Source organism: Chiloscyllium punctatum, chromosome 50 (assembly GCF_047496795.1).
Source record: "Chiloscyllium punctatum isolate Juve2018m chromosome 50, sChiPun1.3, whole genome shotgun sequence".
NCBI lineage: Eukaryota > Metazoa > Chordata > Chondrichthyes > Orectolobiformes > Hemiscylliidae > Chiloscyllium > Chiloscyllium punctatum.
This window is the reverse complement of record NC_092788.1, coordinates 23,925,922-23,950,719: the sequence shown is the minus strand read 5'-3', so window position 1 is coordinate 23,950,719 and position 24,798 is coordinate 23,925,922.

Sequence of the window (24,798 nt, the reverse complement as noted above, 5' to 3'; positions counted from 1 at the left end):
GAAGTCATGTAAGATTACATTGTCTGCAGATGATGGTCTTAAATTTTTGGTAAATCTCACAGTTTTGATACCTTACCACATGCAATGCATTAGTTAGTTTGGTGCCTTTTCTGGCTTTACCATTGATTATATAAAGTCGGAGGCCATATCTATGGGCGAACACCGGGAAATACCTGATGCCGTGGGCGAATCCTGTTTCCTTTTCAATGTTCCCGGGGGTAATGGGGACGTTCCCTATTGTGGTATATTAGAACATAGAAAATAGAACAATACAGCACAGAACCGGCCCTTCAGCCCACGATGTTGTGTCGGCCACTGATCCTCATGTATGCACCCTCAAATTTCTGTGACCATATACATGTCCAGCAGTCTCTTAAATGTCCCCAATGACCGTTCTTCCACAACTGCTGCTGGCAACGCATTCCATGCACTCACAACTCTCTGTGTAACGAACCCGCCTCTGACATCCCCTCTATACCTTCCTCCAATCAGCTTAAAACTATGACCCCTCGTGTTAGTCATTTCTGCCCTGAGAAATACTCTCTGGCTATCGACTCTATCGATGCCTCTCATTATCTTGTATGCCTCAATTAGGTCCCCATTCCTCCTCCTTTTCTCCAATGAAAAAGGTCCGAGCACAGTCAACTTCTCCTCATAAGATAAGCCCTCCAGTCCAGGCAGCATCCTGGTAAACCTCCTCTGAACCCTCTCCAAAGCATCCACATCTTTCATATAATAAGGCTACCAGAACTGGACGTAGTATTCCACGTGCTGTCTAACCAAAGTTTTATAGACCTGCAACAAGATCTCATGACTCTTAAACTCAATCCCCCTGTTAATGAAAGCCAAAACACCATACGCTTTCTTAACAATCCTATCCACTTGGGTGGGCATTTTAAGGGATCTATGTAACAGCACACCAAGATCCCTCTGTTCTTCCACACTGCCAAGAATCCTATCCTTAATTCTGCACTCAGTTTTCAAATTCGAACTTCCAAAATGCATCACCTCGCATTTATCCAGGTTGAACTCCATCTGCCACCTCTCAGCCCATCTCTGCATCCTGTCAATGTCCCGCTGCAGCCAACAACAGCCCTCTATACTGTCAACGACACCTCCAACATTTGTGTCGTCTGCAAACTTGCTGATCCATCCTTCAATCCTCTCATCCAAGTCATTAATAAAAATTACAAACAATAGAGGCCCAAGGACAGAGCCCTGTGGAACACCACTCACCACAGACTTCCAGGCAGAATATTTTCCTTCTACTACTACTCGCTGTATTCTGTAGGAGAGCTAATTCTGTATCCAGACAGCTAAGTTCCCCTGTATCCCATTCCTCCTGACCTTCTGAATGAACCTTATAAAACGCCTTGCTGAAATCCATATACACCACATCCGCAGCTCGACCCTCATCAACTTTTCCATTCACATCCTCAAAGAACTCGATAAGGTTTGTGAGGAATGATCTGCCCCTCACAAAGCAATATTGACTGTATTTAATCAAGCCATGCTCTTCCAGATTGTCATAAGACCTATCTCTCAGAATCCTTTCTAACACCTTGCAGATGACAGATTTGAGACTTACTGGTTTGTAATTGCCGGGGAATTCCCTATTTCCTTTCTTGAAGGGAAGAATTATATTTGCTTCTCTCCAGTCCTCAGTGGAGAGCGAGGATGCAAAGATCTACGCAAGTGGCGAAACAATTGCACTTCCCGTTTCCCAAAGCAGCTGAGGACAAATCTGGTCCAGGCTTGGCGACTTGTCAATCTTAATGTTTGACAAAATTTTGAGCAAATCAGCTTCCTCTATCTCTATCCATTCCAGCATGCACACCTGCTTCTCAAAGGTTTCAGTCGCTACAAAGTTCGTTTATTTCATAAAGACAGAAATTTAAAAAAAATCATTTAGGGCTTCCCCTACCTCCTCAGACTCCACATACAAATTCCCTATGCAATCCCTGATCGGCCCTAATCTTTCTTTGACGTTTCGCTTATTCCTCACATAAGTGTAAAATGCCTTTGTGTTCTCCCTCATCCGTTCTGCCAAGCCTTTCTCGTGCCCCCTCCTGGCTCTCCTCAGATCATTTTGAGCTAATTTCTTGCCTGTCTGTAATCCTCTAGAGCTGAGCTTGACCCTAGCTTCCTCCACCTTCGGTACGTTACCTTCTTCCTTTTGACGAGAAGCTCCACCGCTCTCATCATCCAAGGTTCCGTTATCTTACCACTTCTTGCTTGCCTCAGAGGGACATATTTATTCATCATATGCAACGACTGCTCCTTAAATAGTCTTCACATGTCTATAGTGCCTGTACCATGGTGCAATTGCTCCCAATCCATGCTTCCTAACCCATGTCGAATCGCATCATAGTTTCCTCTTTCCGAATTAAATATCCTCCCATTTTGTCTAATCCTCTCCTTCTCCATAGCTATGTGGAATGTGAGGCAGTTGTGGTCACTATCACCAAAATGCTGTCCAACCACAAGATCTGATACCTGCCCCGGCTCGTTTCCGAGCACCAAGCCTAGAATGGCCTCTCCCCTCATCGGCCTGTCAACGTACTGAGTTAGGAAACCCTCCTGAACACACCTTACAAGAACAGATCCATTCAAATCTTCTGCTCGAAGGAGGTTCCAGTCAATATTGGGAAAGTTAAAGTCACCCATTACAACAACTCTACTACGTCCACACTTTCCCAAAATTTGCTGACCTATGCTTTTTTCTATCTCCCTGCTGCTATTGGGGGGCCTGTGGTAAACCCCTAACGAGGTGACTGCCCCTTGCTGTTCCTAATTTCCACCCATATTGACTCGGTAGGCAGATTTTCCTCAACAATGGAAGCTTCTGTAGCTGTGATACGCTCTCTGATTAGTAGTGCTACACACCCTCCTCTTTTACCCCCTCCTTATTCTTTTTAAATGCTCTAAACCCCGGAATATCCAGCAACCATTCCTGCCCCTGAGAAACCCATGTCTGTCTTATTGCCACAACATCATCGCACCAGGTAATGATCCATGCTCTAAGTTCATCACTTTTATTCCTGATACTTCTTGCATTAAAGCAAACACACTTTAACTGATCCTTTGGTTCCTTCCAAAGGAAAATTCTTCCCACAGCTGGTCTAACTCTTGGTATTATCTCGTCTGCATAAACTCTCACCTCCAGTATACAGCTCAGGTTTTCACCCCTCTGCCATACTAGTTTCAACCATCTCGAACTACTCGAGCAAACCTTCCACCCAGGAAATTGGTCCCCTTCCAGTTCAGATGCAACCCGTCCTTCTTGTTCAGGTCCCACCTTCCCCAGAAGGCATCCCAATTATATACATATCTGAAACCCTCCCTCCTACACCAGCTGTGCAGCTACGTGATATGCTGCGCCCTCTCCCTGTTCCTCGCCTCGCTATCTTGTGGCACCGGTAGTAAACGAGAGAACACTACCCTGTTCGTCCTGCTTTGCAGCTTCCATCCTAACTCCCTGAAATCACTTTTTATATCCTCAATCCTTTTCCTGGCTATATCATTAGTGCCAATATGTAACACGATTTTTGGATGTTCACCCTCCCGTTTTAGAACCTTATAAACCCGATCGGAGATGTCCCGGACCCTGGCACCTGGGAGGCAATATACCTTCTGGGAATCTCGATCCTGACCACAAAATCTCCTGTTGATTCCCCGAACTATCGAGTCCCCTACCACGAACACTTTTCTCTTCAGCCAACTTCCCTTCTTTGCCAGTGTCAGGCTCAGTGCGAGAGAACTGACTGCTATGGCTTTCCTGAGGTAGGTCATCCCACCCAGCAGTATCCAAAACGGTATACTTATTGCGGAGGGAAATATCCACAGGGGATCTCTGCACTGCCTGACTGTCCCCTTGTCCTGAGCCGTAGGAGTGACCAACTCCCAGTAACTCCTCTCAATTACCCCCTCAGCCTCCCGAATGATCCATAGTTCATACAGCTCCAGCTCCAATTCCCTAACACGGTTTTCAAGGAGCTGGAGTTGGGTGCACTTCCCGCAGATGTAGCCAGCGGAGACGTGTGCCATGTGTCCCACCTGCCACATTCTGCAGGAGGAGCAAGCAACTGCCCTAGCAGCTATACCCGACTTATCTGAACACCCACTCATTACTAAAGTTGAAAGATTAGTTCAAGTTGCTATAAAATTAGTAACAAATTTATATACAATAGAGGAACTTTAGAATGTACCTTACCTTATTAACTAGGTTAGAGGAGCAGGGCGGGTGGGAGACAGTACAGTTGTAGAGTCTCTGGTTTAGCCTCCTTGCTAATACATATGGTCACTGCTTTCCTTCCCGGCTGCACCTCTAGTCCTCGTCAATTCCTCCACAGCTTCCACTCCCTCTGTGAAAGGGTAAACACCGCTGTCCGTTACCCATAAGTAATTTTTTGAAAAAACTCCCTTTCCTTAGCTGCAGTCTTTTGGGTTCGTCTTACTCCGGTGATGCTCGCACTTAATCAAAAAAATTCATTAATCCTATCTTTGAACTTATATTTAACGTGCGATTTGTCCATTTGTTTGACAAAATTAAACAAGACCATCGAAGATGGGAGGCACTTCCAATATCCTTGCTAGGTCAGATAACTCTTCTTAACATGAATTCCCTCCCTTGTTTGCTATACCCCGTGTGAATGCTTTTTTTTAATGATTCCCAGACAAACATTTAAGAGACTAAATGGATGATGTAGCTCTTTGACTTGTCACCAAAGCGACCCCTTATCAAGTTAACCAAGTTACATCGACCCCACAGTTTGTGGGGAGTAGATCTTCGGATATTAAAAGCTATCAATTAAGATCTTCTTCACCCGATGTTAATGGGGACTCGGCGTCAATATGGTTAGATATTGAAGCTTCTCAGGCTAACTGCTCCCTTATTAGTCTGCTATTCATAGACAAAATGAGGACAGTTACGAAGTATTGCAATTTCCCAGTAAGTATCAATAATTTTAAAGTAGGGAGGGCAATGTGTCTGATCGAGGGCAATATAGCCAAACCTCATTTCTTACCCCATAAATTGGTGTACTGTGTTTCCGACGGGGGATTCTGGATTCGATGTTTGAACTATGGGCAACTCGGGGGTATATGTTGCTTTGATGATTTATCTGAGGGAGAAACAAGGATGTCCTTTGATCAAATAAGTCGTAACTGTAGACTACCAAGTAGAGAGCTCTTCTGTTTTCTTTTTATCAGATCAAAGATGCTATTCAAAAAAGAACCACGCTTTTAACAGATTCATACAGATCCGATACAGAGAAGAGGGTGCTTATTGCTAAGAACACACTCTCTGTCAGTATCCTTTATCATTTGTTGGAGAGTGGCCCCTCAGACGAGACTTTGTGCCTTTCTGAGGTCTGCAAAGAGAGTTGGGGGTTCAGATCACTTCCCACACATGGGGAGGATATTTGTGAAAATGCAAGAAGTATTTCAATCTGTAAGAAGACTCTTGCCATATAGTTGAAGATTCTTCACAGAGTCTATCTGGCCCTAGATCCTCTCTCAAAATTCAAAATGGGAGTATGTCTCAAATACAGAATGACTATGGGCATCTTACTCATTGCTTGTTGACCTTCCACCGTCGCTATAGGAGCGGTATGTTCGGTGGGATGGAGAGGATCCTGGGGACCGAATTGGAGATGGATCAGTTTTCCCTTTTCCTGGGCCTGCCCAGTCTACCTTACTCAGATCTGCATAGGAAAAATACTTCAATACCCTCATTCTCTGTGTTCATAAAAATGTTCTATTGTGTTGAGTGTCTGAAAACCCCTTGGGTCTGTTTGGTTGTCATAACCTCGTCATGGAGCATAGCCCTTTGGACTTTTTTAAAGGTATGTTGCACCAGAAAATAGAGGACTTTTATAAGACATGGCAACCCTTTTTGAATTACCAAGGTACAGGCTGACCTGCCACTCCAGTAAGGACTTTTATACAGCTATGACGAACTTGACTAATAAATCTAATGTCCAGAGAGGAAGACTGACGAACAAATGAACATGTATTACTTAAAGCTCTTGAAGGAAGAGAGCATTAGTCTTGTTACACTGATTTCTAATGTTCGTTTTTTATGTTTTTTTTTATTTTTCTTCAGTACGTTGATTTACCTTGTTTTTCTTTATGTACATGCACATGGGTGTAATTGTGTTCAATTTGCATTGTTTTTTGAGTTGGGTACTGATTCGTTCATTGAAGCATTAAAAAGACTTTCGCTGAATAAAAATATTTTGAAAAAATTAAAATGTTAACATGGATAGAATAGAGTCCCAAAGGATCACTTTCTCATTAGTGAGACCACAAAGTATGGTTTATCTTAAGCGTCATCACACCTCGGGTGACAGGATGATGTTGAGAGAGCGTCCCCTTCGTGGCAACCCATGTCTGTGTGGGGAATTGAACCTGCGCTGTTGGCTTTACTCTGCATCACAAGCCAGCATTCCAGCGAGCAGATTGCGAGACTGTGTAACTACAAAAGATAGAAATAACCAAAGTCAAAGTAAAATATAAGCATTGAAAAGAAGGAAAAAAGGTACAATTCAAATAAAGGTCAAGATAATGGCTGAGAGAAAAAAAATCTCCGCTGGAAATTGTATTTTATAACGATGCAGTTGATTAAATGATATCCTTGGTTGAATATAATAAGGTACCCAAGCGACATAACCAGAATTATTAATTGTGATTAGATATCAATAACTATAAACTATGAGTACATTTATGATTGGTCTGTGTGAAGCATGCTAACCATTGTATGGAAGTAAAAAGCTGATGGAACATATTTTTGGAGGGTTGATCCCCATGGGAAATGCTTCCCAAACACATGCTTGAAGAAACCCAGGGTAGAAAGTGCGTGAGTGTCGTCTGGTTTGTGACAGGAAACCAGGGGGCTGAATGATTGAAAGTTCCTGCAACGTGAAGCTCAGGAAAAAGTCAGATCATACTCGATCTTATTAAATGGTACAGCACATTTGAAGGGCTCAATGGACTCATTATGGATTTTGATTGCATATTATTTTTAAAAACACACTCTGTTCCTTCATCTAATGTTTTACACACTGGGGCACTGCCATTTTCCTGAAACTGGGAATTATTTGGAATATTATCTGGAACATTCCATAATCAGCAATATCCGGAGGATTCTACAATCTGTCGGGATATTAAAAAGGCAAGAGACACAGAGGGAGAGAGGGGGCACTGCATGCAGGAGTGAGAGCGGTGGAGCATGAGCCTTGTTCGGGTGTCAGTGCTGGAACAGACATACATTGAGTTTGAGAGACCAGAGAGCATACGATGACCCCTATCCTTGCAGAGTGGGGAATGTTATCGATGTTTGTTCTGAATTGCTGGACATTGCTACAGATCGCAGTTACTGCACTGAGCTGGGTAGTGAGCTCAGATCATGCTCGGTGCGTCTGATGGTGTGGCCCACACTGGGAAGAGATGTACTAACTCATCCACTAGGATATCTGTGACCCTGTTGACAAACCGTGGTGTAATTGTCCCTTATCTGCTATCCTCTTGGTAAACTGTACATGGCAGCTCCAACCTCAGGAAAGCTCAATCGAGTGCCCATTATCCTTCTGAAGATGGTACCAGTGCCAGGGATAATAGAATATCTAGGGGCATCCGGCTGATGGTGGGTACCTCCAGCCAAGATGGGTGGGAAAATCGGTTTATCATTGAATGAGAGGGAAACCATGGGGTAGGGTGGGTAGTTAATGACGTGCGTTCGATAAGATAGCACCAGGAGACTAGCTCGGCCTCGATGCAGACAATCCCCCTGTCACACTCAATGAAAATCACTCAAAGATAAATTATTGTTAGATTCAGACGGATGAGTTGAAGACTCTGCTGTCCCCATTCACACTTACAGAGCTGCAGAACAAATCCTCATCAAAATCTCTCCATCATTTGAACTCACACCGATATTCTTTTCACCATCATTCCTGGTAATACTGGCTTATTTTGCCTGATGCTATCGAAATGTCTATATGTCAGCATTCTGAAACCTGTGAACACATCCTTCCATTACATTGTTGCTCAATCTCACCCTCTCTGTCTATACCAAAAACCACTTTCATTTACAGTTATGCACGGAGACAGGCCCTCAGCCAAAACTGGTCCATACCAACCAAAATGTCTGTCCACATTAACCCCATTTCCCTGCACTTGGCTCATATCCTTCTCTGCCTTTCCAATTCATATATTGTTCGAACAAAGTGCAGCGAGGTTTTGTGACATCAAGAAAGACCTCAGGAAAGATCTCGCTGAATCTACCATTCATCTTAACCCAGCAATCAAATAACATAGAAACAATTTGACTGGATGTTATAAACAAAATGTACAAGCAAATACTTGTGGGAGATGTGTATGGAAGTCAATACTGCAGGGAAAGATGTATACGTTCAAAACAGGAAATTAGATATACAAGCGTTTGCAGGCAAAATTCAACGGGTCTGGTACTATTTGAAGGACGAAAGTCGAAAGTTTAGCCCTCGAATAATACAGCAGGTCAGGGCGCATCCAAGGAGCAGGAGAGTCTATGTTTCGGTCATAAGCCCTTCATCAGGAATTCATTTCAGAATTAATTTTTTCCTAATCCTCTGTAGGAAGAGAGTGAGTCAACATTTTTAATTTGGGGATTCTTCATCCGAACAGCTTTTGTTTTCGATCTGCAGTATATGCAGCTCTTTGTTTTATTTTAGATAATCAATTATTTGCATGCTGCAGTATTAATAGATAACTTGATTTGGGAAGAAGGGGAAAGGGTGAGGGCAGAAGAGCAGGCAATGTGTCAGTCACAGCTTAAGGCCCTGTCATTCAGAATGTGAATCCTGGGGTGAAGGTAAAAGAGTGCTTTTCAGAAGCACCGCACTGGAATTCAACATCTTTTGCACAGATGTGACAGATCCAGAGTCATCCTTTGGGTGATTCTCTTTACGGTGTTTGCACCTTCTCCCATTGCGTGCGTGAGTTTCCTCTGGGTGTTTGGTTTTCCTCTCACAGCCAAAGATGTCCAGATTACATTCAGTGACCTCACTAAATTGTTCTGCAGTAACCAGGGATGTGTAGGTTCATTGGACTGTCTATGGGAAATATAGAGTTATCGTGGTAATGTTTGGGTTTGTTGTTCGGGATGTTATCTGGAGGATCAGTGTGGACTCGGTGGGCCAAATGGCCTGGTTCCACACTTCAGGGCTTCTATAATTTCTATGTAGCTGTCTGTGTTTGGAAAACCTGCCCAGGATCCTACCATAAGTGATGGCATAATTTGCCTCAACAAAATGTTACACATTTCGTTTGTCTAACATGAACTCCATCAGCCACTCTTCGGCCCTTTAGCATATATAATCAGCATCCCGTTTTATACTGAGTAAACCATCTTCACCCTCCACTACCTCACCAATTTTGGTGTTATCTGCAAACTCACTAACCATTCCTATTGTATTCACATCCATATCATTTATATAAAATGACAAAATCCATTCGATTCTTGTGGTACACTGCTGGTCACAGGCCTCCAGTCCAAAACAATATAACAGTTCACAAACTTTTCCTTCGTCTATTACCTTCGAGCCAATTACCCCCGACTCTCCCTGTATTCCATGTGATCTCACCATGCTAACCAGCTTACCATGCGGAACCTTTTTGAATGCCTTACTATAGTCTATATTCTATTCCACCGTTCTATTTCTGTGCCTTCGTCAATCTTATTCGTCATTTCTTCAAAACGATAAATCAAATTAGTGGGACGCGATTTCCACACACAAAGTCATGTTGACTATCGCTAATCGGAATTTACATTTCCAAACACAAGTAAATGCTGTCCCTCAGAATCCCCTCCAACAACTTACCCACCAATGACATCAGTCCCTCTTGTCTACAGTTTCCTGACTTTTCCTTACCAACTGTTCTTAAACAATTACACAACCTTACCTGTGACTGTCCATGATACAAATATCTCAGCCAGAGACTGAACAATTACTTCCTTAGCTTCCCAACAGATTTGGGGTGCATCTGATTACTTCATGGACCATAGAACAGTGCAGCACAGTACAGGTGTTGATGTTGTGCCGGTAGTTTATCCTACTCTAAGGTCAGACTAACCTTCATGCCCTTCATTGTACTAAAATCCATGTGCCTAACCAAGAGTCAGTTAAAAGCTCAGAGCGGGTTATCCACCTTAATGCATTTTAAAGTATCCAGCTCCTCATCTTCTGTAATGTGGAATTTTCAAGATATCACTATTCATTTCCCCAAGTTCTCTACCTTCCATATCCTACTCCACAGTAAATACTGATGCAAAATCTTTATTTAGTACCTCACCGATCTACTGTTCTTCCACACATAGGTAACTTTGCTGATCTTTAAGGGGTCCTGCTCTCTCCAGAGTTACTCTTTTGACGTTAATGTATATGTAGAATCTCTTTGGAATATCCCTTACCCTATTGTTGAAAGACATCTTATGTCCCCATTTTGCCCTCCTGATTTCCCTCTTGGGTATTATCCTACAGCACTTGTACACCACAATGGATTCACTCGATCCCTACTGTCTGTACCTATCATATGCTTCCGCCTTTTCTTGAACAGAGCCTTAATTCTGCTCGCCATTCAGCATTCCCTACACCTACAAGCTTTACCCTGCTCATAGACAGGAACATGCTGTCGCTAGACTCTGTAACTCATTTGTGAAGGCCTCCCACTTTCCCACCAATAGCTACTCCAAAGCAGCTTTTCAAAGTGCCACATATATCGTTTAATGTTGGCCTTCATAAAACATTAAAATTATATTTGGACTATTCTTCTCCAAAGGGATTTTACAACTGATAGTTCCTGCATAACAGTCTCGAGAAGCAGAATGGCCTCCTCCTGTCCCTCTGTAACAGACTTGAGAGGCTGAATGGCCTCCGCTGTCCCTTTACAACAGGGGTGTGGGGACAGAATTACTTCCTCCTGTTCCTGTGCTGCAATCTCGATGCTCTGAATGATGTCCCAAGGTTATGGAAGAATTTGACAACAGTGCACATAATCCAGAAGCAACATTACACAAAGTAAATGGACAATAAATATATACATTGGTTTATTGGCCCTGGAAATTACCCCACCAGTTACCTTATGCAGCGGGTCTGTTACTTTTTCACTGTCGCCCTTTATAAACCGATGTAATATACACAGTTCTGCAGTGTACTCCCACATACAAAAGGAGCAATAAGAATATTGAAAGATTTATGGTCCATCCATAAGCAATGCCCATCCATTCCACCCACACGGAGTAAATGTTCCCTTTTATTGGGATACGAAAAGTGATGTCAGAAAGGCGTAAACTGGACCTGTTTGTTCAGTGATTGTGATTAATGTTAGTCTCCACGGGTTGCAATTACCCCAGTGGACGGTTTCCATCTATTAATGATAAGGGGGCTCCATTCAATGTGTTATCCACAGTATGGTGGGAGCATCACCAACAGTGTTCATAGGAATCAGCAGGTGGTACTCCAGGTTCCTGAAGAAGGGCTTAAGCCCGAAACGTCGATTCTCCTGCTCCTTTGATGCTGCCTGACCTGCTGCGCTTTTCCAGCAACACATTTTTCAGCAGGAATCAGCAGCTCCAGAGAGACTGTGTAGAGATTTCAGAATCTCAGCACAAGAGTCTGGAATGTTTCAACAATGAATCAGAATCTGAGAACATTAGACTGGAATGTCACAACAATGGATCAGAATCTGAGAACATTAGACTGGAATGTCCCAAGAATGGACAGGCGTTTAAACTGGAATGTTTGGTTTCTTTCTACATATTATGATCGAAGGTCAATATTGTGGCGGATCAAATATGTACTTTACATTATACAATATTTTTTATTATTCAATCCTGGCTTTTGTTGGTGTTCCTGGTAAGTCTCACTGTTCACTCGTTAATACTATAAATCATGTTTGACAGTAATACTGATCTTTCATTCAGTCTTCCCTCCTTGCCACTGTTATTGTTCCTGCTCAGATTCTAAATCCAGATATTCACTTGACAAAAAAATACTAAATTGTTAATTCACTCTCTCCCTCCTTGCTTCTGGCAGCGTTACTCGTGGGTTGCTATGTCAACCTGCTCAGTTTCAGCTGTGAACAATGTTCCATTGTATCACTGCATTTGCTATCTAAATATTGAAAACGTTGAGGTCACTATCTTCTGTTCTGGTTACAAACTGCATTTTCTTCGTATGACTCCATTTCATTTCCGGACAATATCTGAAGCTGAAATAGACGAATGACCACAGTGATGATCCCTTTGCCAATGAACCAATTCCTGACACTATACCCTAACCATTCCTAATTATAACTACTGATAAATCCGGTATATACTCCACTGGCACGTCCCATCTGTTGTTTGAACCCTGAGCTGTGAAATACAGTCTTAAAGATGACAATCGTCTGTTGCTGACACTCATAGCTGAAAACCTGCACAAACAACTCTGAGTCAATACTCCATAGCTATTATCTGATATCACACTGAACTCCCCATCCATCCATCATTCCTGTGCGTACTGATCTATAATGCTATTAGGTCCGGCAATGCCTTTTCTTTAATATTCACAAGCACGTCACTATCAGCTGCCCATGAACTACAGTTTCCTCATTTCCTCTTCCACCACCTCAACCCAGTTACAAACTACCAGCTCAGCAATGTCGCCATGACCTGTCCTACCTGCCTATCTTCTTTACCACCTATCCACTCCACACACCCGCCGATCTATGACCTTCGTTCCCTCCCCCACTCACCTATTGTACTCTATGCTACTTTCTCCCCACCCCCAGCCTCCTCTCACTTATCTCTCCACCCTTCCGGCTCTCTGCCTGTATTCCTGATGAAGGGCTTTTGCCCGAAACGTCAATTTTAATGCTCCTCGGATGCTGCCTGAACTGCTGTGCTCCTCCAGCACCAGTAATCCAGATCTATCTCTTTCTGTCAATTATACCAAGCCCTAATAGTTGTTCACATTTAAACTGATTTCCGCCATGTGTGCTCTCTCTTAGACAATGACTTTCACATCTAACACTGCCCCAGAACCACACACACACACGCACACATATAACTTCTTACCTTGAGCTGAAGCATGAAGATACAGAGACATTAATTTGTGGGAGCCCATTTACTATCACTCGCAGTATAGGCAGCAAATTATCCCGTGTTAGGCAGTTACGTAGTGCAAATGTAGCAGCAATGTACCAGCAAAGTTTTGCAATACTGCCATGCTGGGCAGCTGGTCCAGTTTACTGAGCAACACACTCGCATAGTTTGCACAAATCCCATGCTGGGCAGATAGTCCACCTTAATGAGTAATACACTAGCATAGTCTGCACAGCTCCCCATGCAGGCCAGATAGTCCGCCTTACCGAGCAATACACTAGCATAGTCTGCACAACTACCCATGCTGGGCAGATAATCCACCTTATTGAGCAATACACTTGCATTATCTGCAAAGCTCCCCATGTTGGGCAGATAGTCCAATTTACTGAGCAATGCACTGGGATATACTGCACAGCCCCCCCATGTTGAGCAGATAGTCCAGTTTTTACTGAGCAATACACTGGGATCGTCTGTATAGCTCCACATGCTGTGCAGATAGTCCAGTTTATTGAGCAATGCACTGGCATAGAATGCACAGCTCCCCATGCTGGGAAGATAGTCCAGCGAACTGACCAATACACTGGGATAGTCTGCACAGCTTCCCATGCTGGGAATGTAGTCCAGCGAACTAAGCAAGACACTGGGACAGTCTGCACAGCTCCTCATGCTGAGCAGGTAGTCCAGCTTCCTGAGCAATACACTGGCATAGTCTGCACAGCTCCCCATGCTGGCCAGATAGTCCAGCAAACAGAGCAAAACACTCGGATATTCTGCACAGCTCCCCATGCTGGGCAGATAGTCCGGTTTACTGAGCAATCCCCTGGCATATTCTGGATTAGTGGCGCTGGAAGAGCACAGCAGTTCAGGTAGCATCCTAGGAACAGTAAAATTGACATTTCGGGCAAAAGCCCAAAACGTCGATTTTACTGCTCCTCAGGTGCTGCCTGAACTGCTGTGCTCTTCCAGCACCACTAATGGAGAATCTGGTTTCCAGCATCTGCAGTCATTGTGTTTACTTAATACACTGGCATAATCTGCCCAGTTCTCCATGCTGGCCCGATAGTCAGATTTACTGAGCAATACACTCGCATATGCTGCGGTACTTTGCATGCTGGGTTGTCTACTTGTCCCAGTTCATAGTTTCTGCGTTTGTTCTGTGAGGCAAATTCAGAATTCGGTGGAGCAAATTTTGTCAGCTGATCTGGCAATGCCTTTATTCAATGTTTTCATTCTTGTGACCTGAGCCACCAAGGTCTCACTGCTCCAGATATAACCACTCCCTTGTTTTTATTCTCATATTTCAACATCATGCTCAGTTTGTGTCCTAATTGTCCGTTTCTATCTTTAATGTGATTATCTCTGTCCATCTTTATCTTTCCCTGATCTTGGTTTTTGGTTGTGTATTGTATCGAACACTGGCATTCTGAAGTTCAGAAATAATGTCATGGTGTGTGTCAGGCTATTGTTCACTTTCCATTGTGCCCCATTTGTTACTCCTTGGACAGGGGAGTGTGTACAGGTCTGTTGTTCACTTCCTGGTATTTCCCTTGAGGTGCTTCATGAACAGGTGTGTGTGTGTGTGTGTGTGTGTGTGTCTGTGTGTGTGTGTGTGTGTGTGTGTGTGTGTGTATGTGCAGGGCAGCTGTTCCATTCCCGGTATGTCCCATATCGTGCTCCATGGTGGACAGCGGTGTGTGTGCTGGGCTGTTGTTCACTTGCTGGTGTGTCCCAAGTTGTGCTCCATGTTGGACAGGGAGTTCCAGCATATTTGATTCAAGTCTTTAAATCTTGGTCTGGGCGTGTCCACTGAAAGCCTGTGTTTGCCCCTCTCAGCTGATCACGTGGTCTGAAACACGAGGAGGAACCTGAAGTATAATTATAAAGGAGTAGATATCACACTTTTAGTGGAGGGAAGCCTGTTTTTCTCCTGTTATTGAGAAGTTAGTGGAGGGGCTGGGGATCATTTGCTGAAGGTTGTTCTGTGAAATGCCTCAGACATTCAGGGAGACCAGAGGATTTGGTGACCCAACTATGAATGGAGCATGTGGTCTGTAGTTACAGAATCTGGGTCTGTAACATGAACAACAATTGGAGCAGAGGCTGCAGAGTGTGGAAGCTTTTAAACCAAGGACTGAGTGTGCGTGGGGGAAGGGATCAGAAGAAACTGTCTGTGTCTTAACGTGAGCACAGGCTGTCATTCTCAACCTTAAACATACATACACACACCCTCTTTCTCACACACACGGACACAAACATACACATCCTCTCTCACTCACTCGCATGCCACCCGCCCCCCTCCCCCTCAACACACACACACACACACACACACACACACACACACACACACACACACACACACACTCCGCATCTCTCGCACAGACACACATATAAATCGGGGAGGATAATTTGCGTTTACAGATTTATATTTGTGGATAGATTGTATTTTGTTCAAAACAACATTCAACTTGTACGCAGCCAATCATTGTGGCATTTATGGCATTTTATAAAGTCTTGCAGTGGAAATAAAACCAGTATGTCTCCAGGGTAAAACAAGTTGGAATCCACACAAGACCTTCCATGGTTTTTGCAGGGAAGGTCACATCTTAGCAAACGTAATATGACAAAGTTGATAGTGGAGAAAAGGCTGGAGTTGTCATATATATGAACTTCAGTAAGGCATTAGATGAGATAGACTGATGGAGAAGGTGACGTCGCAAGGGTCCAGGGTGTACTAGCTAGCTGGATTAGCGAACTGTCTGGGCAACAGGAGACAGAGAGTAGTAATGGAAGCGAGTTTCTCAAAATGGATAACTGTTCTGTGTGGTGTTTCACAGGGATCCGTGCTGGGACCACTGTTTGTTGTGATATACTAACATGATCTGAAGGAAGGTATAGGTGGTCTGATTAGCAAGTTTGCAGGTGACACTAAGATTAGTAGAGTAGCAGAAATATGAGGGGACGTTCAGCGAGTAAAGCTGAATGGAGATAGATTGGAGAGTTGGGTGGAGAATGGGCAGATGTGAGGTGATGCATTTTGGAAGATCCAATTCGAGAACGAATTATACGGTAACTGGAAAAATCCCTGGTGGAAATTGATGGACAGAGAGATCTGGGTGTTCAGGTCCATTGTTCGCTGAAAGTGGCAGGTCGATAGAATGCTGCCTGACCTGTTGCGCTTTTCCAGCAACACATTTTTCAGCTCTGATCTTCAGCATCGGCAGTCCTCACTTTCTCCTGGTCGATAGAATGACCAAGAAGGCACACAGCATACTTTCTTTCTGAATTCTAACAATTTAAGGAGTGGAGAACTACAGACCAGTTAACTCATCACCCACAGGAGGGAATTTTTTGAAATCTATTGCGTACAAGAGTAGGAAGGCCATATTACAGTTGTAAAGGACTTTGGTTATTCCACATTCAGAACACTGCGAACAGTTCTGGTTGCCACATTCCTGAAAGGATCTGGATGCTTTGAAAAGAGTGCAAAGGATTTCCTCCACGTTGTTGCCTAGTATGGAGCGAACCAAATATGAAGAGAGGTTTGGTAGAAAGGGATTATTTTCATTAGAAAGACGGAAGTTCATGGAGGACTTGACTGAGATCTACAAAATCATGAGAGGGGTAAACAGGGTGAATAGCAAGAAGCTTTTTCTCAGATTGGGGGAGTCAGTTACTTGGGGTCAAGAATTCATTACGAAAGGGGAAAGGTTTACTGGAGATATGCTCAAAAAGTTCTTTGCGCAGAGGGTTCTGGGTTCTGGAATGCATTGCCAGCGGAGGTGGTAGAGGCAGGGACTAAAGCATCATTTAATATTTATCCGGACAGATACATGAATGGGCAGGGAGCAGAGAGATACAGAACCTTAGAATAAAGGCGACAGGTATAACTAGAGGATCTGGATTGACACAGGCTTGGAGGGCTGAAAGGTCTGTTCCTGTGCTGTGATTTTCTTTGTTATTTGTAAATACTGGCGAAAAGCGTCTGTTGATACTTGAAAAGAAAATGAAACCAAGATCAAATGTGGCACAGCGAATGTGTGGATACGAGAATTTATTGTAGAGAACAGAAAAATGACAAGGAGATGAAACAGTGACATTGCGTCTGTCTTCAAAGAGGAAGATCGAGAAAATCCCCCAAAAATATCAAGTCACCATGGGTCCATTGTAACTAAAGACTAAAACCATTCATATACAGTTACAAGGTCGTATTTGGAAACAGATCTGGGATGAGTATTGAGAAGTCTGACAGACCAGATATAATTCCAACTTAAATTTTTGTGAAAAGAGCAATATAAATATTGATTGCAATAGGGGCCACTGTATTTCTCAGTATTCACTTCGGAAGGTTATAAATGCATTCTAATGATTTACGAAGGGAAGAAATGGGAGAGTGGAGGACTACAGGCCAGTTAGTTGTCATCCACAGCAGGGAAACTGTTGCAACCTATTGGACACTGAGTAAGCAATAGCAAATTTCAAGAGAGTTGTTCTGCATTTATGAAAGGGAGGTTATAAATTACAATTTTTTTGAAGATATCTCTTGTAGATATAAACAATGGCGAATCAGTGAATGTGGTACAGTCAGACATTCAGGAGTAGGTTTAATCAGCACACACAGTAAGTTATCAGAAAACATTCAAGCAAAGTGTATTGGGAGGATCATATGCAAACGGGGAAGCTAAGCATTAGAGAAACTATTCGACAACATAGGTGGTGGTAGAAGGTTATTTGTTTGACTGAAGACCGGTGTACGCTGGTGTGCCGCAGGTGTCAGTGCTGTGCCCCGTTAAACGCCTTCATTTAAAGGGAATCCAAATACAGACGATGGAGAATCAACGAGACTCAAAGTGTCAGCTTGCTCTCTCTTTACAGTGCTGTCTGACTCACTGTGATCTCTAGCATGTGTTGGTTTAGTACAGATTCAGCTTCTGCAGTGATTTGCTCCTACTAGAAATAAAGACATTCTGCACGAGTAACACAGAGAGATGGTGAAATTATACCTGGACTGTACCTGTACAATTTTGATGTCTTGATTTAAGGAAACTATACTGATCACATATACTGAATGCGTATTATCCAGATTAATCTCTCAGATGGCACAATGGTCTGCTGAGGAGACTTGGTCTGGAATCAGGGCGGGAATCTGTGTGTGAAACTGGAGAACGCTGATTGATTGTTATATGAGAACTTCACATCTTTTTACTTGGGTAAAGGAGGTGGCAGGTACAGAATTCAAGAAAATGGACTGGGAAGCTCTTCAACAGATTGATGTAAGATGTGAGCAGGGATTCATGGTTTTGGCTGGTCTAAAACTGGACCAATCCCCAGGTCCAGATCAGTTACATCACAGGCTGCTGTTGGAGACAAGGGATGAAAGGCGCTGACAAAAATGTTTAAATAGAATCTGGTCACAGGTTAGGTGCCCGAGGACTGGAGAGGACCCTTTATAGGAAGGGTTGTGGAGATAGAAGAGGGAACTATAGACCAGTGTGTTCAGATCAGTGTTAGAGAAAATTTTGCAAAAAAATAGGTTGGTGGTAGAAGGCTGTTTGTGTGACTGGAGAACGGTGTCCCCTGATTTAACACAGGGATCAGTGCTGTGCCCCTTATTGTTTATGGTATATATAAATGATGTAGGTGTGACTGTGGAGGGGGAATGGCAGCGTGATAAGGAAGTCTGTGTTGACACAAATATTGGCTGGGTGTTTGGCAGAGAGGAGGAAGTTCCTATGTTATATTGAAGATACAGATGGAAAGGTCAGATTGGTGGATCATGGCAGATGGGATGTAACCCTGCTTAATATGAGGTGATGTACTTTGGAGGAAGGAACCAGGCAGGAGAGTACACAATGAATGGCAGCACACCAGGAAGCTCAGAAGGTGCTTCTCTACACATCCGTGAACGTAACCGGGGAAGATCAAAGGTTGTGTAAGAAATAATTGGAAACAGTAGGTATAGCATTTACTCATTGAGGCATAGATTACAAGAGCTGTGTAGCACTTTGGTTCGGCCAAGATGGAATACTATTTGGGGTTCTGGGAGCCCCGTTAAATGAAGCATGTGATTGTTCTGGAGGGGGTACAGAGATTCACCAGGATGTTGCCAAAAATGGAGCATATCAGCTATAGAGAGAGGTTTCATAAACTCCATTTGTTTACTTTGGAGCAGAGAAGGCTGAGGGGGACGTGATTCAGAAGGATAAGATTACGAAGGACATGGACAGGGTGGATAGACAGCACACGCACTGGTCTATAGTTCCTTTTAGTCAAAGGGCCAAGAACAGGGGAGCACACGTTAAAAGGGAAGGATTTGAGGTTTAGAGAAGATTTAGGGATTGTCTTTTCACCCAGAGGGTGATGCGGTCCAGAATGCACCTCCTGAGGGAGGGGGGGGGGGTGGTTGGGAGCTATCGCGGGTCACCTCACAACCACTAAAATGTATTTTGGCGAGCACTTGAAGTGTTAAACCATTCATGGCTATGGGATTGATGTAGTAAGGTTGGAATAATATAGATCCTGCTGTACTTTTGATGCTACACAGGCTATGCTTCTTTGATTGTATGGATGTGGAAGGTCAATCATTGAACAGCTTAAGGCAGGAAGTAATAGATTTCAGAAGAGTATATTAAACAAGCGTGAAACGTTAAGCTTCGCAAAGTACAATATATCAAGATGAAATGTTGGTAAAGATAATTGTAGCTTTCTTACAATCCAAAACCAGCGAATGGAGAACAGGAGAATGGCAGATTATGAAGCAACAACTTCAGTTTTGCCTTCATGAAAGAAAAAAATAAAAAACCTCCAAGCAATTCCAGGTCTACTGAGAAAAGACAGGAAATATAATCAAATCAGTAAATAATCAGTTTTGGAGAAAATATTTGGACTGAAATCTGATAATCTTTATCTATGATTCCTAAAGGAAGTGGCCATTGTATTAATGAATGCTTTGCTTACTCTCTACCAAATTCCTGATGATTGAATTGACAGATTTGAGTGCAGCAAATATAATCCCAGTATTTCAAAAGGAGGCAGGGAGAAAATCGGGATTTACAGTCTGCTTCGCATCAAAGATGCAATCAGGACAAAACAAGCGTCTATTAGAAAGAATGCTTTGTCAGGGAACTTTGAGAATTAAATTAATTTGAAAGTAATGAACATGGATAAACTCAATGCCAACTTATTAAAAGTGAATCATGTTTGAGAAACAGACTGGGAAATAAATGATGGAGAAGCAATAGATGCAGTGAATTGGCATTTTCAGAAACGTTTTGATGAAGTCTCATGTCGAGTGTTGTGAAAATGCTACTCATTTAACAAGGTCATGCTGTCCTTCTTTCTTTTTCAAAGATGAAAAAGCAGTGAATCCAAAATGTCTGGGTTTGACTGCTCTAAAATAAAAGCACGTACAATAAGGAGCAAGCTGTGCTAGTTCTGGTCCTGTGTAATGAGACAGAAATAATTAATGACCTCGTAGTTAGAAATCAACTTGGAAGGAATGATCACAGTATGGTTGAACTTAAATAACAGATGGAGAGTGTGAAGATAAAATACAATCCCAAGGCCCTGTGCTTAAACAAGGGAGACTGCAATAGAATGAGGGCGGACTTGGCTATTGTCGATTGGAATCAAAGACTTTATAGTGAGAGTTAACTAGCAGTGGAGGATTTTCAAAAGAATTTTTCGAAGTCCTTAGCAAAATTATATTTAGTGAAAAGGAAAGACTCTAAAAAAGGGAGTAATCTGCATCGGGTGTCTAAGCAGTAAGCGACGCTATCAAGTTTAAAGAGAAGGCATGTAAAGTGGCCAAGCACAGCAGGAACCTACAAGATTGGAAACACATTAAAGGTCAACAGAAAGCCAATAAAAGAGCTATAAAGAAAAGTAGGATAGAACACAAGAAAAAGAAAATTAGCGCAGAACATGAAAAGAGATTGCAGATGATTCCCTAAATATATAAAATGAAAATGAGTGGCTAATGTAAATGTTGGTCCTTTGAGGACGAGAGGGACCATTTAGTTCTAGGATATAATGAAATGACCGAGGAATTGAGCAGGTATTTTGTATTGATCTTCCTAGTGGAAGACACTTACAACATGCCAGTAATTGACAAAGAGATGAGGGTAGGTGAGGACATATCCATAATCATTATTACAGAGGAGGTAGTTTTGGGTAAGCTAATGGATCTAAAGGCAGACAAGTCCCCCAATGAAATGCATCCCAGGGTACTAAAAAAGATAGCGGGAGAACTATCAAGTGCAATTGTGGTAATTTTCTAACATTTGCTGAACTCTGAGGCAGTCCCAGCAAATTGGAAAACAGCAAATGAGACGCCACTGTTTAAAGAGGCTGGTAGATAAGAGATGGGGAATTATAAACCAGGTAGCTTAATCTGTGTAATGGAGAAGATACGTGAGTGTATTATCAAGGGGGAAATACCAAGTCATTTTGATACAAATCGGCCCAATGCGCAGACACAACATTGGTCCCTGAAGGACAGGTCATGTTTAACATGTCTTTTGGAAATTTATGAAGACATTATGAGCAAGGTAGACAACGTGGCCACAGTGGAGGTGATGTATCTAGGTTTCCAAAAGGTCTTCGAAAAGGTGCCGCACAGTAAACTGCTGCAGAAGATAAAGATGGAAGGCGTTATGGTAAAGTATTAGCATGGATAGAAGATTGGTTGACTAACAGGAAGCAATTGGTAGGTCTAAACGAGTGCTATTCACATCTAGCAATCAGTGACTAGTGCCGTGCTTCAGAGATCAGTGTTGGGGCTGCAATTATTCACAATTTGTATCAATGATGTGGAGTTGTGAGCATCTGCAGTTTGTCAAAGTTTGCAGATGACACGACGATGAGTTGCAGAGCAAAGTGTGCAGAGATCAATGAAACTTTTAAAGAGGAACACAGATACTTTGAGTGAGTAGGCGAATGTCTGGCAGACGGATTACGATGTCAGTAAATGGGAATGCATCCATTTTGTTACGAGTATCATTAAAAAAGGATTATTACTAAAATTGTAAAACGTTGCAGCATGCTGCTCTGCAGAGGGACCTGGGTGCCCATGTGCATGAATCACACAAGGTTGGTCTGCAGGTACAGCAAGTACCGAGGAAGGCAAATGGTATGTTGTATTTCGTTGCTGAAGGGATTCAATTCAAAATCAGGTAAGTTATTTTGCAGCTGTACAGGGTGCTGGTGAGGCCACACCTGGAGTATTGTATGAAGTTTAAGCTGCCTCACTTGCGAAAGAATGTACTGGCACTGGAAGAGGTGCAAAAGAGTTTCACGGAGTTGAGAGATAATTTGTTGATTTTTCAGATAGTTACGTTATTCTGTCTGTTATCCTCTTTTGTTTGTGTTATATTCAGTTGCATCACACCTGGGATATCCTCCTTACACCTGCTTAAGTGAATGAGCAAAGGTTGGGTCTGCGGTACTTCCTTGAAATGATCTGAGGAGGTCTGTCCTGGTCCATATCAGTGTGTGACAGCTAGATCTAATATACTGGCATGGGTTGAGAATGGGAGAGTTTAAAGGAAAAAGTGAATCAGTATAAACAGTTCTATATATTTTGGAGTGGAAATCAATGACTCGCATGATAATTCAGGAATTGGTGTGTGGACCCTAGCTATTCAGAAAGCATGTCAAACATTTGTTCAAGGGCATTGTATGTAATCTTTACAAATATGCTGATGGCCTCAAATCGAGATTGTGACTGGGTGATCAGGTTGTAAAAAAGTTCAAAGGTGATTGAGAAAATTGGAGGGAATGGGCAAATACGTGGCAGGTGGAGAACAATGTGGGTAGACGTGACATTGAGCACATTGCTTGGAAAAATAAAATAATGGTTAACATTTCAAAAGGAATTGATGTAAACCTGTTGATCTGTGAAGAGACTTATGCGTATACCTTTGTTGACTTCTTCACCAAATTGACGGACCTAAGTTCCTATTTCATTTTTTATCCAGATAGTTAATCATTCCAATGGATATAGAGTATACAGTGTTTGGGCAAAGTCAATTGAAGAGATGTTCGGCCAAAAACTAGAGTGGGGAATGATCAATGTTTTGGATGACCTACCCCTTTCTTGATGTTTCTGTGCAGTATGTGGGAAAGCTCTATAAATGTTGTTACAAACTCTCAGATTGTAGGAAGGAAGTCTCTGAAGGTACGACAGGACAGTGTTCCCCATTCCTTTTTCCGATACACAGGCTGGTGCCCGGTGTTCTGTCCAAGTTCATCATTTAAAACCTTGGAACAGTTTGATACAACGGCCTTGCTTGGCAGTTTCTGAGACGACTGATGAGTTTACCACATGGCTTTGTATCTGGAGTCACATTTAGGCAAGACCAGAAAAGCACGGGAGATTCACTTCCTGAATGAACAATGGGGAAGAACATTTGTGTTGACAATTGACATGGGCTTCAATATCAGAATTATTGGCACCAGATTTTACATCTAGATATTTTATTAATTGTTTCTAACATCCACCAGCTGCCAAAGCATTAACCTGGTCTAGATTAGCAATCCAGTGACATTTCAACAACAGCATCATCTCCACATGGGGACCTATGGGAAACCACACTGATCTGGTTATTTCTTTGCTGCTTGACATCTCTGGCAGAAAGAACTTTCATCAATTTGATTGTTGTTATGGGACTGAGGGGCTGGGAAATTGGTCCAGCTTGTAATTATTCCCCTCTTAGGGGATGGCACATAGCTGAGTAATTTTACACATTGCGAGGGAGATGTCAGAGTAGTAGCTGGAATGACACAGCGTCCCAGGGACACGGCTTGTTGTGCAGCACAAGTCTTCAGTCCTTTTGCAAGAATGGTGTCAGGGCCCATTGTTTTTGTCGTATCTATTTTGTTCAGCTGTTTCTTCATGTCACGTGCAGCTGTTCGAATTGGTTGAAGACTGGCATCTGTGATTCTGTGAGCGTCATTCAAGCAACACTTCTGGCTGAGGATGGTGCAGACACGGCATCCTGGTCTTTTACACTGATGTACAGGAAGGTTCCATTCTTTCGACAAATGGTAGAGCAATAGCCTCAGCAATAGCTGCTGAGATGTTAGTCTAACAACCCCAGTAATGCTCTGGAGACCTGAGTTCGAATCCTATTACTTTCGATGGTGGAATTCAAATCCAATACATGTTTGGGATTAAGAGTCTAATGACGAGATCATGAATCAATTGCTGATTGTAGGACAAACGCATCTGGTGCACTGATGGCCTTAAGGAATGGAAACTGCCATCCATACATGCTCTGGGCACATGTAACTAAAGACCCACAGCAATGTGGTTGACTCGTAACTACCCTGTAGGCAATAAATGATGGCCTGAATATGACGCCCTAATCCCATTGAACAATGTTGTTTTTAAATAATATTTCTGGAGGCCTCTTTAATCATCAGTTTCATAGTTCAACTCCATTTCTGTCTGGATGTGGCAGAACTGTAGAGCTTCTATCTGATCTGTTTGCTTTGTAATCATTTCGCCCTCTCTGTCAGATATTAGTCCTGCTGTTTGGAATATAAGTACAGTGGTCACGTGCGGTAGCTTTAAATGGATTGTCATCAGTTTTAGGCACACATGGTTCTGACCCTAATACATTCCCAACTCGCCTCTGAAACATCGATCAGTTGAATGGGAATCGTAGATTGAG